The sequence below is a fragment of the Narcine bancroftii genome, chromosome 12, assembly GCF_036971445.1.
Source record: "Narcine bancroftii isolate sNarBan1 chromosome 12, sNarBan1.hap1, whole genome shotgun sequence".
NCBI classification, from domain to species: domain Eukaryota; kingdom Metazoa; phylum Chordata; class Chondrichthyes; order Torpediniformes; family Narcinidae; genus Narcine; species Narcine bancroftii.
This window is the reverse complement of record NC_091480.1, coordinates 83,269,454-83,284,822: the sequence shown is the minus strand read 5'-3', so window position 1 is coordinate 83,284,822 and position 15,369 is coordinate 83,269,454. Positions and strand designations below refer to the sequence as shown.

Here is a 15,369-nt window from a genome sequence, read left to right as displayed (position 1 = left end):
GGAAAGACGAGAGCTGCAATCTTGATCAACGTCGAGAGGGTCCAAAGACCCCCGGGACCAGCTGCTTCAGGGGTCCCTTGCCCGACTGACCACTTGCACCCGCCAGGTCCAGAGCCGGCGGCGCTTTGCCCCGCACGCTCGGTCTCGCACCCCTGCCAGCGGACGCGCCCGGCGGCAGCGGCGACGTCATCCAGGAGGGGGAGGAGCAGCGCGCCTGTCAATCAAGCGGCTCGGGACTGAGGGGCGGAAGTGGAGCGGAAGTGGGAGGCGGCCGGGCTCCGTCAACGTGAGCGGGGGGCCGAGGGCTCGAGCGGGCGTCCGGAGGGGGGGGGGGAATAAAAATTCAAGCCTCTCAACCCCAGCCGAGGTGGCCGGGGGGGAGGAGAAGAGAATTTAAAAAGTCAGGCTGCGAGCGAGGACGGGCTCTGCGAAGAGGTAGGAGGCGGGCACCCACCCCGGCGGTGTGGAGGCGCGGGCGGGGGGGGGGGGGGAGAGGAGAGGAGGAGGGTTCCCACCCCCCGCCCCCCCCCCCCTCCGGCACCCCTCATTTATTCTTGTATATAAACTGAGGGAAAGTGCACGCATCCACAGCCGCGGGAAGGTGGACCCCATTCGCCGCACGTTGGCCGCACGCTTCGAGTTGCCGCTGAGCTGTGGGGGGGGGGGGGACTGCGGTCAAACTCCCCCCCCCCCCCCCACCCCCCCGGGCCCAGCCAGGCCGGCTTGGTGGGGGGTTGGGAATTGGAAAAGTTTCTCGGCGAAAAGTTGCTCCCTCCTCGGGGGCGTTTCGCCTCGTCCCGTTACGGGTCCTAGCGCCCGGCTCCTGGTGGGGGGGGTAATGGGGCTGCGGGGCCGGGAGAGGAGGAGGAGGGGGGGGGGCCGGGAGAGGAGGGGGGGGGCCGGGAGAGGAGGAGGAGGAGGAGGGGCCGGGAGAGGAGGAGGGGGGGGCCGGAGAGAGGAGGAGGAGGAGGAGGGGGGGGGGGCCGGGAGAGGAGGAGGAGGAGGGGGGGGGGGGCCGGGAGAGCAGGAGGAGGGGGGGGGCCGGGTGAGGAGGAGGAGGAGGGGGGGGGCCGGGAGAGGAGGAGGAGGAGGAGGAGGGGGGGGGGGGCCGGGAGAGGAGGAGGAGGGGGGGGGCCGGGAGAGGAGGAGGAGGGGGGGGGCCGGGAGAGGAGGAGGAGGAGGAGGGGGGGGGGCCGGGAGAGGAGGAGGAGGAGGAGGGGGGGGGCCGGGAGAGGAGGAGGAGGAGGAGGAGGGGGGGGGGCCGGGAGAGGAGGAGGAGGAGGAGGGGGGGGGGCCGGGAGAGGAGGAGGAGAGGGGAGGGGGCCGGGAGAGGAGGAGGAGGAGGAGGGGGGGCCGGGAGAGGAGGAGGAGGAGGAGGGGGGGCCGGGAGAGGAGGAGGAGGGGGGGGCCGGGAGAGGAGGAGGAGGAGGAGGGGGGGGCCGGGAGAGGAGGAGGAGGAGGAGGGGGGGGGCCGGGAGAGGAGGAGGAGGGGGGGCCGGGAGAGGAGGAGGAGGAGGAGGGGGGGCCGGGAGAGGAGGAGGAGGGGGGGGGCCGGGAGAGGAGGAGGAGGGGGGGGGGGCCGGGAGAGGAGGAGGAGGAGGGGGGGCCGGGAGAGGAGGAGGAGAGGGGAGGGGGGCCGGGAGAGGAGGAGGAGAGGGGAGGGGGGCCGGGAGAGGAGGAGGAGAGGGGAGGGGGGCCGGGAGAGGAGGAGGAGAGGGGAGGGGGGCCGGGAGAGGAGGAGGAGAGGGGAGGGGGGGCCGGGAGAGGAGGAGGAGAGGGGAGGGGGGCCGGGAGAAGGGTGTGGGATGGAGTTGTATATGAGGGGAGAGGAGCATGCTGTGGCAAGGAATGGGTGGTGGCTTGCTGTGGCAGGAAATGGGAGGAAGGGGTGGGGCAAGCTTTGGCGGGGCAGGGGAGGGGCGTGGGAGGGCGGGGCGGGGGAGGAAGGGGCGGGGTGGGGGAGGCAAGGGAGCCAGGGGCGGGGAGGCAGGGGAGGGGGGGCAGGGGCGGGGGGGTGCGTGCGCTTGTGGCGGGGAGGGGGCGCGCTTGTGGCGGGGGAGGGGAGGGGGCGCGCTTGTGGCGGGGGAGGGGAGGGGGCGCGCTTGTGGCGGGGGAGGGGAGGGGGCGCGCTTGTGGCGGGGGAGGGGAGGGGGCGCGCTTGTGGCGGGGGAGGGGAGGGGGGCGCGCTTGTGGCGGGGGAGGGGAGGGGGGCGCGCTTGTGGCGGGGGAGGGGAGGGGAAAATGGGAGAGGAGGGGAGGGGGAGTGGCGGGGCGTGCTGCGGAGGGGAGGGGGAGCGGCGTGCTGCGGAGGGGATGGGGGAGCGGCGTGCTGCGGAGGGGATGGGGGAGCGGCGTGCTGCGGAGGGGATGGGGGAGCGGCGTGCTGCGGAGGGGATGGGGGAGCGGCGTGCTGCGGAGGGGATGGGGGAGCGGCGTGCTGCGGAGGGGATGGGGGAGCGGCGTGCTGCGGAGGGGATGGGGGAGCGGCGTGCTGCGGAGGGGATGGGGGAGCGGCGTGCTGCGGAGGGGATGGGGGAGCGGCGTGCTGCGGAGGGGATGGGGGAGCGGCGTGCTGCGGAGGGGATGGGGGAGCGGCGTGCTGCGGAGGGGATGGGGGAGCGGCGTGCTGCGGAGGGGATGGGGGAGCGGCGTGCTGCGGAGGGGATGGGGGAGCGGCGTGCTGCGGAGGGGATGGGGGAGCGGCGTGCTGCGGAGGGGATGGGGGAGCGGCGTGCTGCGGAGGGGATGGGGGAGCGGCGTGCTGCGGAGGGGATGGGGGAGCGGCGTGCTGCGGAGGGGATGGGGGAGCGGCGTGCTGCGGAGGGGATGGGGGAGCGGCGTGCTGCGGAGGGGATGGGGGAGCGGCGTGCTGCGGAGGGGATGGGGGGAGCGGCGTGCTGCGGAGGGGATGGGGGAGCGGCGTGCTGCGGAGGGGATGGGGGAGCGGCGTGCTGCGGAGGGGATGGGGGAGCGGCGTGCTGCGGAGGGGATGGGGGAGCGGCGTGCTGCGGAGGGGATGGGGGAGCGGCGTGCTGCGGAGGGGATGGGGGAGCGGCGTGCTGCGGAGGGGATGGGGGAGCGGCGTGCTGCGGAGGGGATGGGGGAGCGGCGTGCTGCGGAGGGGATGGGGGAGCGGCGTGCTGCGGAGGGGATGGGGGAGCGGCGTGCTGCGGAGGGGATGGGGAGCGGCGTGCTGCGGAGGGGATGGGGGGAGCGGCGTGCTGCGGAGGGGATGGGGGAGCGGCGTGCTGCGGAGGGGATGGGGGAGCGGCGTGCTGCGGAGGGGATGGGGGAGCGGCGTGCTGCGGAGGGGATGGGGGAGCGGCGTGCTGCGGAGGGGATGGGGGAGCGGCGTGCTGCGGAGGGGATGGGGGGAGCGGCGTGCTGCGGAGGGGATGGGGGAGCGGCGTGCTGCGGAGGGGATGGGGGAGCGGCGTGCTGCGGAGGGGATGGGGGAGCGGCGTGCTGCGGAGGGGATGGGGGAGCGGCGTGCTGCGGAGGGGATGGGGGAGCGGCGTGCTGCGGAGGGGATGGGGGAGCGGCGTGCTGCGGAGGGGATGGGGGAGCGGCGTGCTGCGGAGGGGATGGGGGAGCGGCGTGCTGCGGAGGGGATGGGGGAGCGGCGTGCTGCGGAGGGGATGGGGGAGCGGCGTGCTGCGGAGGGGATGGGGGAGCGGCGTGCTGCGGAGGGGATGGGGGAGCGGCGTGCTGCGGAGGGGATGGGGGAGCGGCGTGCTGCGGAGGGGATGGGGGAGCGGCGTGCTGCGGAGGGGATGGGGGGAGCGGCGTGCTGCGGAGGGGATGGGGGAGCGGCGTGCTGCGGAGGGGATGGGGGAGCGGCGTGCTGCGGAGGGGATGGGGAGCGGCGTGCTGCGGAGGGGATGGGGGAGCGGCGTGCTGCGGAGGGGATGGGGGAGCGGCGTGCTGCGGAGGGGATGGGGGAGCGGCGTGCTGCGGAGGGGATGGGGGAGCGGCGTGCTGCGGAGGGGATGGGGGAGCGGCGTGCTGCGGAGGGGATGGGGGAGCGGCGTGCTGCGGAGGGGATGGGGGAGCGGCGTGCTGCGGAGGGGATGGGGGAGCGGCGTGCTGCGGAGGGGATGGGGGAGCGGCGTGCTGCGGAGGGGATGGGGGAGCGGCGTGCTGCGGAGGGGATGGGGGAGCGGCGTGCTGCGGAGGGGATGGGGGAGCGGCGTGCTGCGGAGGGGATGGGGGAGCGGCGTGCTGCGGAGGGGATGGGGGAGCGGCGTGCTGCGGAGGGGATGGGGGAGCGGCGTGCTGCGGAGGGGATGGGGGAGCGGCGTGCTGCGGAGGGGATGGGGGAGCGGCGTGCTGCGGAGGGGATGGGGGAGCGGCGTGCTGCGGAGGGGATGGGGGAGCGGCGTGCTGCGGAGGGGATGGGGGAGCGGCGTGCTGCGGAGGGGATGGGGGAGCGGCGTGCTGCGGAGGGGATGGGGGAGCGGCGTGCTGCGGAGGGGATGGGGGAGCGGCGTGCTGCGGAGGGGATGGGGGAGCGGCGTGCTGCGGAGGGGATGGGGGAGCGGCGTGCTGCGGAGGGGATGGGGGAGCGGCGTGCTGCGGAGGGGATGGGGGAGCGGCGTGCTGCGGAGGGGATGGGGGAGCGGCGTGCTGCGGAGGGGATGGGGGAGCGGCGTGCTGCGGAGGGGATGGGGGAGTATTTTGTGGAGCGGGATGGGAGGATGATTCGTGTCCATGAAGTAAAGGATGGGTAGGTAAGAGAGCTGGGAGAAATAGGCAAAGGAAGTGGTGAGGTGTTGAATGAAGCAAGTAGAGAAAATGGAGCATGTAGGATCGTGGTGTTTGGGGAAAGTGGGAGTGGTGACAGGTGTGGTGCATGAGGGAACAATGAAATGGGGGTGGTGAGGGGGCTGGGAGGGGTGGAGAGTAAGCAACAAGTGTCCATGAGGGGGCCAGAGGGAAAAATGAATCGGAGGGTGGGATGGATGTGAGAAGGCTGAGAAGGAGCATGGAGATGAAATGGATTGGGGAGTAGTGGACCAAAGTGAAGGGAGAGGGAGTGTTGGGGAAGGTGTAGAAATAAGAGGTTGAGATGAGGATTTTTTTCTCAAGTTGGGAGAATATAGCAGGCATGTGATGGAGTTTGCTGGATTGTGAAATGGGAGAAGAAAAAGGAACTGGATTGTGGAGAATTTGAAAAGGAATGTGTGTTGATGAAAGGCTGTTATCGAGTTTAAGATATTTTTGCATTTGACATGGGAATAGAATTTGAGTTTAACACTTTTACTGCTCTGGAGAAGTTGTAGAGCCACGTCTCGACTCCTTGTCCAGCTGTGGGCTATTATCTATGTGAGTTATTCATAGCAGGCTAGGTTTTGCTGAGTGGTTTATAGTGGCAGATGTCAGTGGTACTTCAGTAAATAAGTTTTTACAATCATCGAGAAAGTATTTTTGGAAAGTAATTTTAATTATTGAAATTGAAATAATTTGAGTATTCATTTACAATTCTTCAATCAAAATCTGTAGCAATAATGTGTTAATTACAGAGCGCTCATTTAAAGGAAGTGTTTCACTATTTTTGGCTAAAATTATATAGAAATACATCCACTTGTGATTTATGATGGTTTTGTGAGAAGACCTCACTCCATTGATGTTCCCTGTATCCACCCTGCGTTTGCTTACCAAATATTTGGGAGAAAAATGTAATCTTCAACTAAAATTACGAAGCTTAGCATCGTAAAAAGACGCTTCTTTGCCTGACATGTCTATTGTTAGAAGTGTGCAGTATTAACCCTATTCTTGTCATGAATCTGTTTGCTCATAACTCCTTAATTAAGCTTTCCCTTAAATGTTTCAGGACCTGCTGTTGCAGTGTCTTTTTTTATTCACTTTCTCTTCTGTGTTGTTTATTCTTCTTCTTAAATCATTGAATTCCTGTGTTTGCCATTCTTTAAATGACTCCATGTATCCTCTAATAAGAGAAAGTATATCATTTACCTTGCCTTTCCCTTCATCTATTTCACTGTATTCTTCCTCATCTTCTTCCTCTGGTTTGGCCATCTGTTGTTTCTTTGTTGCCCTTTCCTTCTCTTCTTTCTTGTTTTCATTGTTTTCTGTGGTCTCTTCTTGCTGCAGGTGTTCTGCAGCTGTCGTTGCCGGCTGTGGAGATCGACTCCCCAGCTGGTCCCCCCTCCCGTCGGTGTGTTTTTTTTCATGCGCATCCCGCTTGCGCGACTCCTCGCGCATGCGCGGTTGCGCACTTTTACTCGGCTCAGCGAGCCATTGTTGTAGTTCTTTTTCTACCGACCTGAGGAATCGGGTTTCTCTCTCCACAGCGGGCCTTTTCGGACAGATAAGGCCTTCTCTTTCTTCCTCTGTTGTCTTCTCTTCCTCTCTTCTTACCGTTGATTTTGATTTTTCTTTTTTGTCGCCATCTTCTTTCCACCTTTATACTCACTTTTCTTTAACTTTTATTTCTGTGCCTTTGTATTTTCTCTTGTTTTTCCCGACTTTTCTGGAGAGGGCTGGAGTTCACCGTCCGGCCACTACTCCATCATGTGACTCCTACCCTGCTGCAGTGTCTTCATGTGGCATTGAGTTCTAAGTTCTTCTGAGTAAAGATTTTTTTTATCTGGTGTTTCTCAGTGGCAGTCTTAAAAATTATCCCTAATTCTCAATTTATCTACAAGTTTTAAAAAAAAAAGATCTCCGTCTATCCATTTGAACTTAATATTTTTAATGAATCCTGATTTAGGATCTTGGCCTGAAATCTCACATCTCATTATTATCATACATATTCAGGACGATACATTCTGATATCTCGATGTTGACCCAGAGTTACTCCAGATTCCAGCATCTACTGTCTCTTGTGTCTTCTATTATATTGTAATCTTTTGCTTTAGATAATAAAGAACTCCAAGCTACTGAATGCCTTTTGGTTTGCTGCATTCTCTGCCATTTCAGAAGTTAAATTTCTTGCACTCTTGAATAGTGGTATCAAAAAGAAAATGAGGGTAGCATGCAAAGGGCTGTTTAGTAACTGCCCAGAGATCAATACGAAGTACACCACTTATCAAAACCTACTTGAGTTAAGTAAGTGGATTTGTGGTTTCCAGTAGACCTGGAACAATATATTTCAGCATGAATACCAGTTAAATGGTTTGAGAATATATCATTGTCTGAAGTACAGAGGGAGTGCAAATTAAAATGCAAACATTATAGATTTGAAGATAGCTATATATAGTCAGGATTCAATCTACTAAATTATGTTTAAGTATCAGCCATTGATGTTAAATACTTTGGTACTACATTTTAGAGATAACAAATACTGACCTTGGTTTCTTTTGTGCTGCAGGCTTTGCAGAACATTTTCCATGTTTTGAGGTTTTAAAAAAGCTAAAAATAAATAGGCTATTGACTTTGAAGGCCATGTTTATTATATTTGGAAAAATGAATTTGCAAGAGCCACCTTGAGCAGATTAATTTCTCTGATTCATTTAAGAAGAGATGATCATTACTTTATATCCTACTCCAAATCATGACGGAGAGTGCTATGGAAAGTATTTCTTTTGAGACAATAATAAAACCAAAATATGGGACCTTGTACCACAAGTTTGGAATAAAAACTACTCTCGAATTATCAAGTACATTACAATGAAGTCATACCTCATCCAAATAGTACTCCATTTACTTTTGCTGTACTTTGTATCAGAAAAGAGAGTAATTTAGTTAAGGTTTATTTCAATTCCAATCCATTAACAGTTTGTGTACCAATGCTCCGCATCATTATACCACCCATTTGATGGAATGGGTTTGATCTTATTGTTCGTGATTCTTTTCCTGGGATTAAAACAATTTGTGTTCATTCCAATCATGTACGTCACACATTTCCCATGGATTTACTTAAATACTGCCTCAAAAAATGTGTATTATCATAAAGTATCATTCCACAAGTTAAGTTGAAAGGAATATCTTTATAGAATTTGTGGCTGAAAACTACATAAAATTTGCAAATCCTGCAGACTTAGGATTTTTAAAGTATGCTTTGATTCATAATGTTGCTAAATTAAGAAAGATATGTTTATGTAGAGGATGGAGACCAATAAATCCTTTTTTTAAACTTTAAAAAACAATGTAAAATTAATAACAACAACAAAAAAGATTTTTGTACAATATAGTAAACCCCCCGCCCTCCCCCCCCCACCCCTCAGCCAGCCCCCTCAAGGGGAGCCAAAAAAGAAAGCATAAAATATAGTACAATATTTTAAGATATTTCCAAACTTGTATATTCTAAATAAGATGACCACATTTTAACAAAAAAAGTGTAATTATCATGTAAATTATTATTTTCTCCATATAAATACAAGATCTCGATTCATTATGCCAGCGAGCTAAATTAATCTCTCCATTGCCTTTCCAAGTAACTGCTACACATTTTCGTGCCACAGATAACGCCAAATGCTATTTGAAACTTATCCAACCCCAAACCAGTCAAAGAAACCATAGAACCCAACCAAAAAAATCTCTGGATTGAATGGAATTTAATTTTAAATAATTTCTCCAAAACCAACCTAACTTTTTCCCAAAATGGTTGTACCCTATCACAGGACCAAACTACATGTAAAAAAAAAAGTTCCAGTACTTAACCCACATCTAAAACAAAGATCTGAATTACTAAATCCATATTTCTTCGATTTCTCAGGAGTCAAGTATAACTGATGCAAAAAATTATAATTAACCAAACCATATCTTACATTAGTCACTTTATGACACATAACCTCCCAATCCTCTTGAGGTATAACACAAGTTAAATCGCTTTCCGTTATCCATTTATTTCTAGATTCTCCAAATTCGGTTTATCCATAGTTTCCTGTAACAATCAATACATATCTGAAATAAAACCTTTTGGTATAAAGGAAATCAAAGATTCAAATTTCATTAACTTAAGTAAACTCATCTCTTTACCATAATTATCCATTATCAAAGCTCAAAGTTGATAATACACAAATAATTTACTGGTATACCAAATTTCTCCCTCAATTGATTAAAAGAAAGAAATTGTCCCTCTTCAAAACAATCCTGAATCACTTTTATACCCTGATAATGCCATATTCATTTTATCAGAAATTGTATACTTCTGAGGGAAATCAGGATGATGGTTCTATTGAAACCTTATCTAAGTTAAATTTACTGGTTTTGGGGGAAGAAGAGATAAAGGAATTGGAAGCTCCGTTTACAGATTTTGAGATTAAAGAAGCTATACAAGAGATGCAAAATGGAAAGTCGCAAGATGATGACAGATTGTCAGTGGAATTTTATAAAGTGTTTTATGAAGATTTATCTTCTATATTTATGGATGTGTTGCAACAAATAACTGAAGATCAGTCATTACCAGAATCTTGTTCAAGTGCAATATTACAGTGATTCCAAAGAAAGATAAAGATCCATTGAATGTAGCTTCATACTGACCAATTTCTTTATTAAATGTGGCTAAAGTAATGGCAAATAGACTTGCTAAATATTTACCTCAGTTGGTACAGATCAAACAGGTTTTATTAAGAATAGATGTGCATCTGATAATATTATTAGATTGATAACGTCAATCAATGCATCAAGACAGCATCCTAACCAACCAATGGTAGTTGCGCTTGGTGCGGAAAAAGCATTTGATAGGGTTGAATGGAATTTTTTATTTAAGGTGCTGGAGAAGTTTAATTTTGGCTGTTTTTTATTGGTTGGGTTAAGGCATTGTATAAAAATCAGATCGCTGGGGTGGTGATGAATGGCCAAATTTCTTTGCCATTTAAGTTATCGTGATCAACTCATTAAGGTTGTCCATTGTCACCAGCCTTGTTTGCATTGGTCATTGAACTATTAGCTTAGGCAATTCGACAGAACGACAAGGTTAAAGGGATAAGAATTGCAGATGATGAATATAAGATTAATTTATTTGCTGATGATGCATTGATTTGTTTGACACATCCAGAACATTCTTTGAAATATTTACAAGAATGTTCAATTTGGGGAGTTATCTGGGTATAAGGTGAATTGGGATAAGAGTGAAATATTGACAATTTTGGAAGGGGATTATGAAGAGTGTAAAAATACTATAAAATTAAGATGGCCTGATAACATTAAATATTTATGGGCAACTGAATGCAAATTATCAATCTTTATATAAAGTTAAATTATGTACCTTTATTGAAAAAGATTAAAATGGATTTGATTAAATGGAAGGATCTTCCATTAACATCGATAGGTTGAGTAAATGGTATTAAAATGAATATTTTTCCTCTTATTCAATACTTATTTCAGTCAATTCCATGTTTACTTTCAAAGGGTTTTTTTCAGGATTTGAATAAGCTGGTGAGGACATTTTTATGTAAGGGAAAATTAGCTCGAGTAGCTTTACAGAAATTGACATAGAAATATGCACTGGGTGGTCTTCAGTTGCCTCATTTTCAAAATTATTATGAAGCTGCATAGTTGAAGTTTGTTAGTAGAATGATGGATATTAATTAACCTCCTAGTAATTGAGTCAAGGTGGAGTTGGCCTGTATTTCTGAATTTGATGTTCACCAGTTTATATATAAGTGGAATTTGAATTTATTGCAGGGATAAGATATGCCGGTATTAAAACATTTGTTAAAGATATGGATTAAAAGAAATTATGTTATAGGAATCAAAATCAGCTTATTTCTTTTTCAATATTTAATAGGTATTTAGAGACCAATAAATCCTAAGACCGAAATGTATAAAATGAAAAAATAATTGAGTATTGATAAATATTTTGATCATTTTCTTCAAAAACATGAAATGATAATATTTCTAAAGTAACAAAGATGGGAATTGAATGTACAAGGCATAACTAGTATAAAGGTGCTGCCTCGCACCTCTAATGACCCAATGTAAGCCTGACTTCTAGCGCTCTGGTTTTTTCCAATCTCCCAAGAAATGGGTTGGTAGGTTAATTAGCTTCTGTACGTTTGTCTCTGGTGTATGGGAAGTGGTAGAATCTGGGGACTTCTAGAGAGTGAACTAGCAGAAAGCAGCTGGCTCAGATGGAATGCCAGGACATGTCCTTCGAGACTGCACAGGCCAATTGGTGCACACCTTCAACTTCTCCCTACCACAGACAGAAGTGCCCACTTCAAAGGGACCACTCGCATTCCAGTGCAGAAGAACATCTACTGGCCTGACGTGTGCCATGAATTATTTTGAGAGGCTGATTGTTGCCTAAATGAACTCCAACTTCCCAACAAGTCTCAATCCACTCCAGTTCGCCTACTGTCACAACAGGCTCACTGCAAACACTCTCTCCCTGGTGCTACACTCAACGTGGAGCATCTGGAAAACACCTTCATTGAGCATAGTTCCACTTTCAACATAATAGTTCCAAATAAACATCCCCAAATTCTATATCCTTGGCCTCAGTGTCGTGTTCCCCCACTACAAATTGATCCATAATTTCCTGTCCTACAATTAGTGAAGATTTTGCACCTCTTCCATTATCATCCTCAACTCCCAAGACCCTGTAAGGTTTGTGTTCATAACTGTGTGGTCAAACACTGCTCAAACTCCACTTATAAATTAGCGGATGACACCATCATTGAAGGTAGGATATCGAACCACAGTGAATCGGAATACAGAGGGGAGATGGAGGAACTAAGCTTGGTACTGGGTTGACAACCTGGAAATGGACTTCCAAAAGAGCAGTAGAATCTTGCTTCACTGTCTACGTCAATGGGACTGAGATGAAGATAATAATTTTGAGTTCCTAAGAGTAAACGTCTCCAGCAACCAGTCCTGAACCATCCATGTCGGGATGATAGACATGAAGACACACCACCTTATTCTCTCAGTATTGCTGTTGTCAATGGGAACATCACTGACACAGATCTGTGATATTGGGAATATTACATCCTTCTATTACCATTGAATTAAAATAAACACCTACTCTCTGGAGTACGATTCCACGGATGTTAACTTTGTGTGTTAGGGATCTCATTGATTGTGTTTGTCTTTGGAGTACTTTCTATATAATGGGAAACGGGTCCATAGATGTTGGGTAGGGGTCCTGCTGATGTGCCGAATTATTCAATTGGTTAATTTCACTCTATTTCTTACATTCAAAAGAAAGATAACCCAGCTTCATGTATGACTTGGGGAACATGCTAATAGCCTGCTGTATGCCTAAAATTTGCATTGTATTTAAGTTGCCTTGCAGTGCATTTTCCAGGTCAAATGTTTCATAATGGAAAAGATTACTTGACACTGGCAACAACATTTATCTCCAATGTAAATTGATTCTTTGTTCACTCCTGAATGATCAACCATTATATATGGAACCATCTGAAACACTAGCCTCAATTAAAATTTGTCTAAACTGGCCAATTTAAATCTCACTGTTTCTCTGGAAGATTACAAGTGTAACCTCACTATGTAAAAGGGAGTGAGACTGAAAACAGGAACTATTGACCAGTTAGCATGACACCGGTAGTAAGGAAAATGCTAAATTTTGTTATTAAGGAAGTGGTAACAGGACTTGCAGAAAATGAAAGGAAGAATCTCTTTATCAAATCAGTTAGGTTTTTTTTTTGAGGGTGTAACTAGCATAAATTATGAAAATATCAATGGTTGTGGAGTACACTATTTGGACTTGCAGAAGACCTTCCTATGTAAAGGGTAGCTAAACAAAAGGTCATGGGAGTGATTGAGGAACGGTTAATGGACAAAATTAAGAATGGGAGTAAATAGTTCAATTTTGGATGGGTAGGCTGGTGACGTTTGGTGATACATAGCCCCAACTGTTCATAATCTATATAGATCAAGATTTGTTTATTTTTATAATTCCAGAATTCTGAAGATATCTGACACTTTATCATTACATACCTCCCTGCTGGATCTATTATTTCCTCCTCTATTTTGATTGGTAATTTTTATTGATTAATATAGCTACACCTCTGGCCTTTGAATGATATGATACTGCCACTACGTGCCCTACCCAGTCTCTCCTTTATTAATTATGTTCCACTTCAGTTAGATGCGTTTCCTGCACAAATGCTATGTCATTTTTTTCTTTTTTCAGGAAATTTAATAGCCTTTTTAGTTTAATTTGGTCATGTATTCCATTAATATTTATAGTCATATAGTTCAACATGGCCATTTCTTATTCTGTTTACACCTCATTTCTGCTTCCTCACAACCTCCTTCCCCATTGTCCCCATTTTCATCTCAGTTTTCCCTTTTTGAACTCAATGTATGACAACACTTCTAAAACATAAAATACTTCAACTCCCACATCTAAAATTCCCTTAACCCCCAAGTGACCCCCCACCTCCTCTCTGAGTTGCTCCTTGTCCCTTGCCGGGCAACCACAACTTCCCTCTCCATTTGGATTGCGAACCTGTTCGCAAGTGTCAACTGATTTTGCAGTGACTGTTATTCTCTCCCACTCAACCCCCTCCAGAAAAGACTTTTATCTTCACATTTAACAAAGCTCACCCTCTTTTTTTCCCCCTACTTCTTCCCTTTTCTTTCCCTTCTCTAGTTCTTACTTATACATTTTTACATCCTTGTATGTAGTTTGTTGTTGTTCTTCGTTCTTGTTACATCATCTCTCCTTCTGTCTCCTTGTGGTTTCTCTGGATCCGAGAACGGTCTGTTTTGCTCCCACGGGATAATTATTTTAAGCACAGCTGGATATCTTAACATAAATTTATTGCCTTTTTTCCTTTTTTATTGCCTTTTTAATTGATTTTGCTGTGTTAAACTCCTTCCTCTTCTTTAGGAGTTCAAAACTTATGTATGGGGAAAAAAATATTTTTGACCCTTGTATTCCAATGGTTTTTTTGTCTTCCCTAATTTTATTCCTTGCCCTTTCCAGTATATTTTCTCTTGTCATATGTCTCAGAAATTTTACTGAAACGGATCTTGGTTTTTGATGTGTCTGAGGTTTTGGGGCTAGTGTTCTGTGTTCCCTTTCTATTTCCATTCCTTCCTGTATTTCTGGCATTCCCAGGACCTTTGGGATCCAATCTTTTATAATAAAATTCTTTCATAGTTGTGCCTTCTTCATCTTCCTTTAGGCCCACTATCTTTATGTTGTTTCACCTACTATAGTTTTCAGTTATATCCATCTTCTGAGCGAACAAGTCTTGTGTTTCTTTAACTTTTTTGTCTCTGTCTTCCAATTTTCTTCTTAAGTCATTCACTTCCATTTCTACAGCCATTTCTCGTTCTTCCACATTTTCTAATCTTTTCCCTATTTCTGTCATGACCAGCTCTATTCTATTCACTTTTTCTTCTGTACTTTTCATTTCACTAAATTCTAATGTCAACCATTCTTTTAATGCTCTCATTTCTTTTTGAATTTTTAAAAATCTATATACTGTCCATCTATTTTACCTTCTATTCCTCTGTGCGGAGCTTGGTTTTTTTCTTCCTCTTCTTCTGTGACTGTACCTGTGTTTGTGTCTTCTACTTCTCTTCCTTGTACCTGTCTCTTCTGACTTTCTTGTTGAGCTGCTTGCCTCACTTTGCTGGGTGTTTTTTAGCATGGCTTCTTGCTGTTGGTCCTCTTCTTCTGGGCTACTTATCTGTTGGGCATCCTGTTGCTGTTCTTCTTTCCTATCACTCCCTTTCCTGTCGCTTTCCTCTTCTTCCAGCTGAGAGACCTGCTGCCGGGCATCTCTCAGCTGGTCGCGCTGTTAGTTCACTCCTCAGCTGGGCCTCCCTCCCGTCATTGTTTTCTTTTCCCTTAGTGTGCGCATTGCGCACTTCTGTTTGGCTCAGAGAGCCATTTTTGCAGTCCAGCGGTTGGGAGGTCGGGACTCTGCGGGGTCGTCACCAACCTTGGGGAGCGAACTCTTTTTTCCACGACGGTTCCCTGTTTCTTCATGCAGGTAAGGCCTTCTCCTTTCTCTTCCGGTGTCTTTTTTCCTCGTTGTTTTTGCTTTTTCCTTCTTGGGTGCCATTTTCTTTATTTTCTCCACAACTTTATCTTTTATTTGTTGTGTTTTGTGTTTTCTTCACTTTATTCTTTTCTGGAGAAGGCTGGTATTCTCCTACCCGCCACTACTCCATCACGTGACTCCTCCATGAACTTTGGTTGAGGAAATAAATGGCAGATGTGGAAAAAATTGAAAATTTTCAAATGCAAAGTGACCTGTGTGTCCTTGTGCAGGATGTCCTAAATATTCTGGTGAAGAAGACCAACACAATGCCAGCATTCATTTAATGAAGAATATAATAAAAAAGCAGTGCTGTTTATGCTTTATTCGGCACTGTTGAGATCTCACTTGGAATAGTGTGAGCAATTTTGGTCCCGTTTATGAGAGGATGTGCTGATGTTGGATACGGTTCAGAGAAGGTTCACAAGGATGATTCAAAATG

At 48.9% G+C, this 15,369-nt stretch overlaps 1 long non-coding RNA gene across 1 annotated transcript in view; it reads left to right on the top strand.

Annotated features, from left to right (window-relative positions):
• The first annotated feature begins 311 nt into the window (after positions 1–311).
• The window catches only part of LOC138747737 (uncharacterized), a 28,752-nt gene continuing 13,694 nt past the window's right edge, over positions 312–15,369 (top strand). Inside the window, exon 1 of the long non-coding RNA XR_011347645.1 lies at positions 312–435. This is a non-coding gene — a long non-coding RNA (uncharacterized lncRNA). The remainder of the gene's footprint in view (positions 436–15,369) is intronic.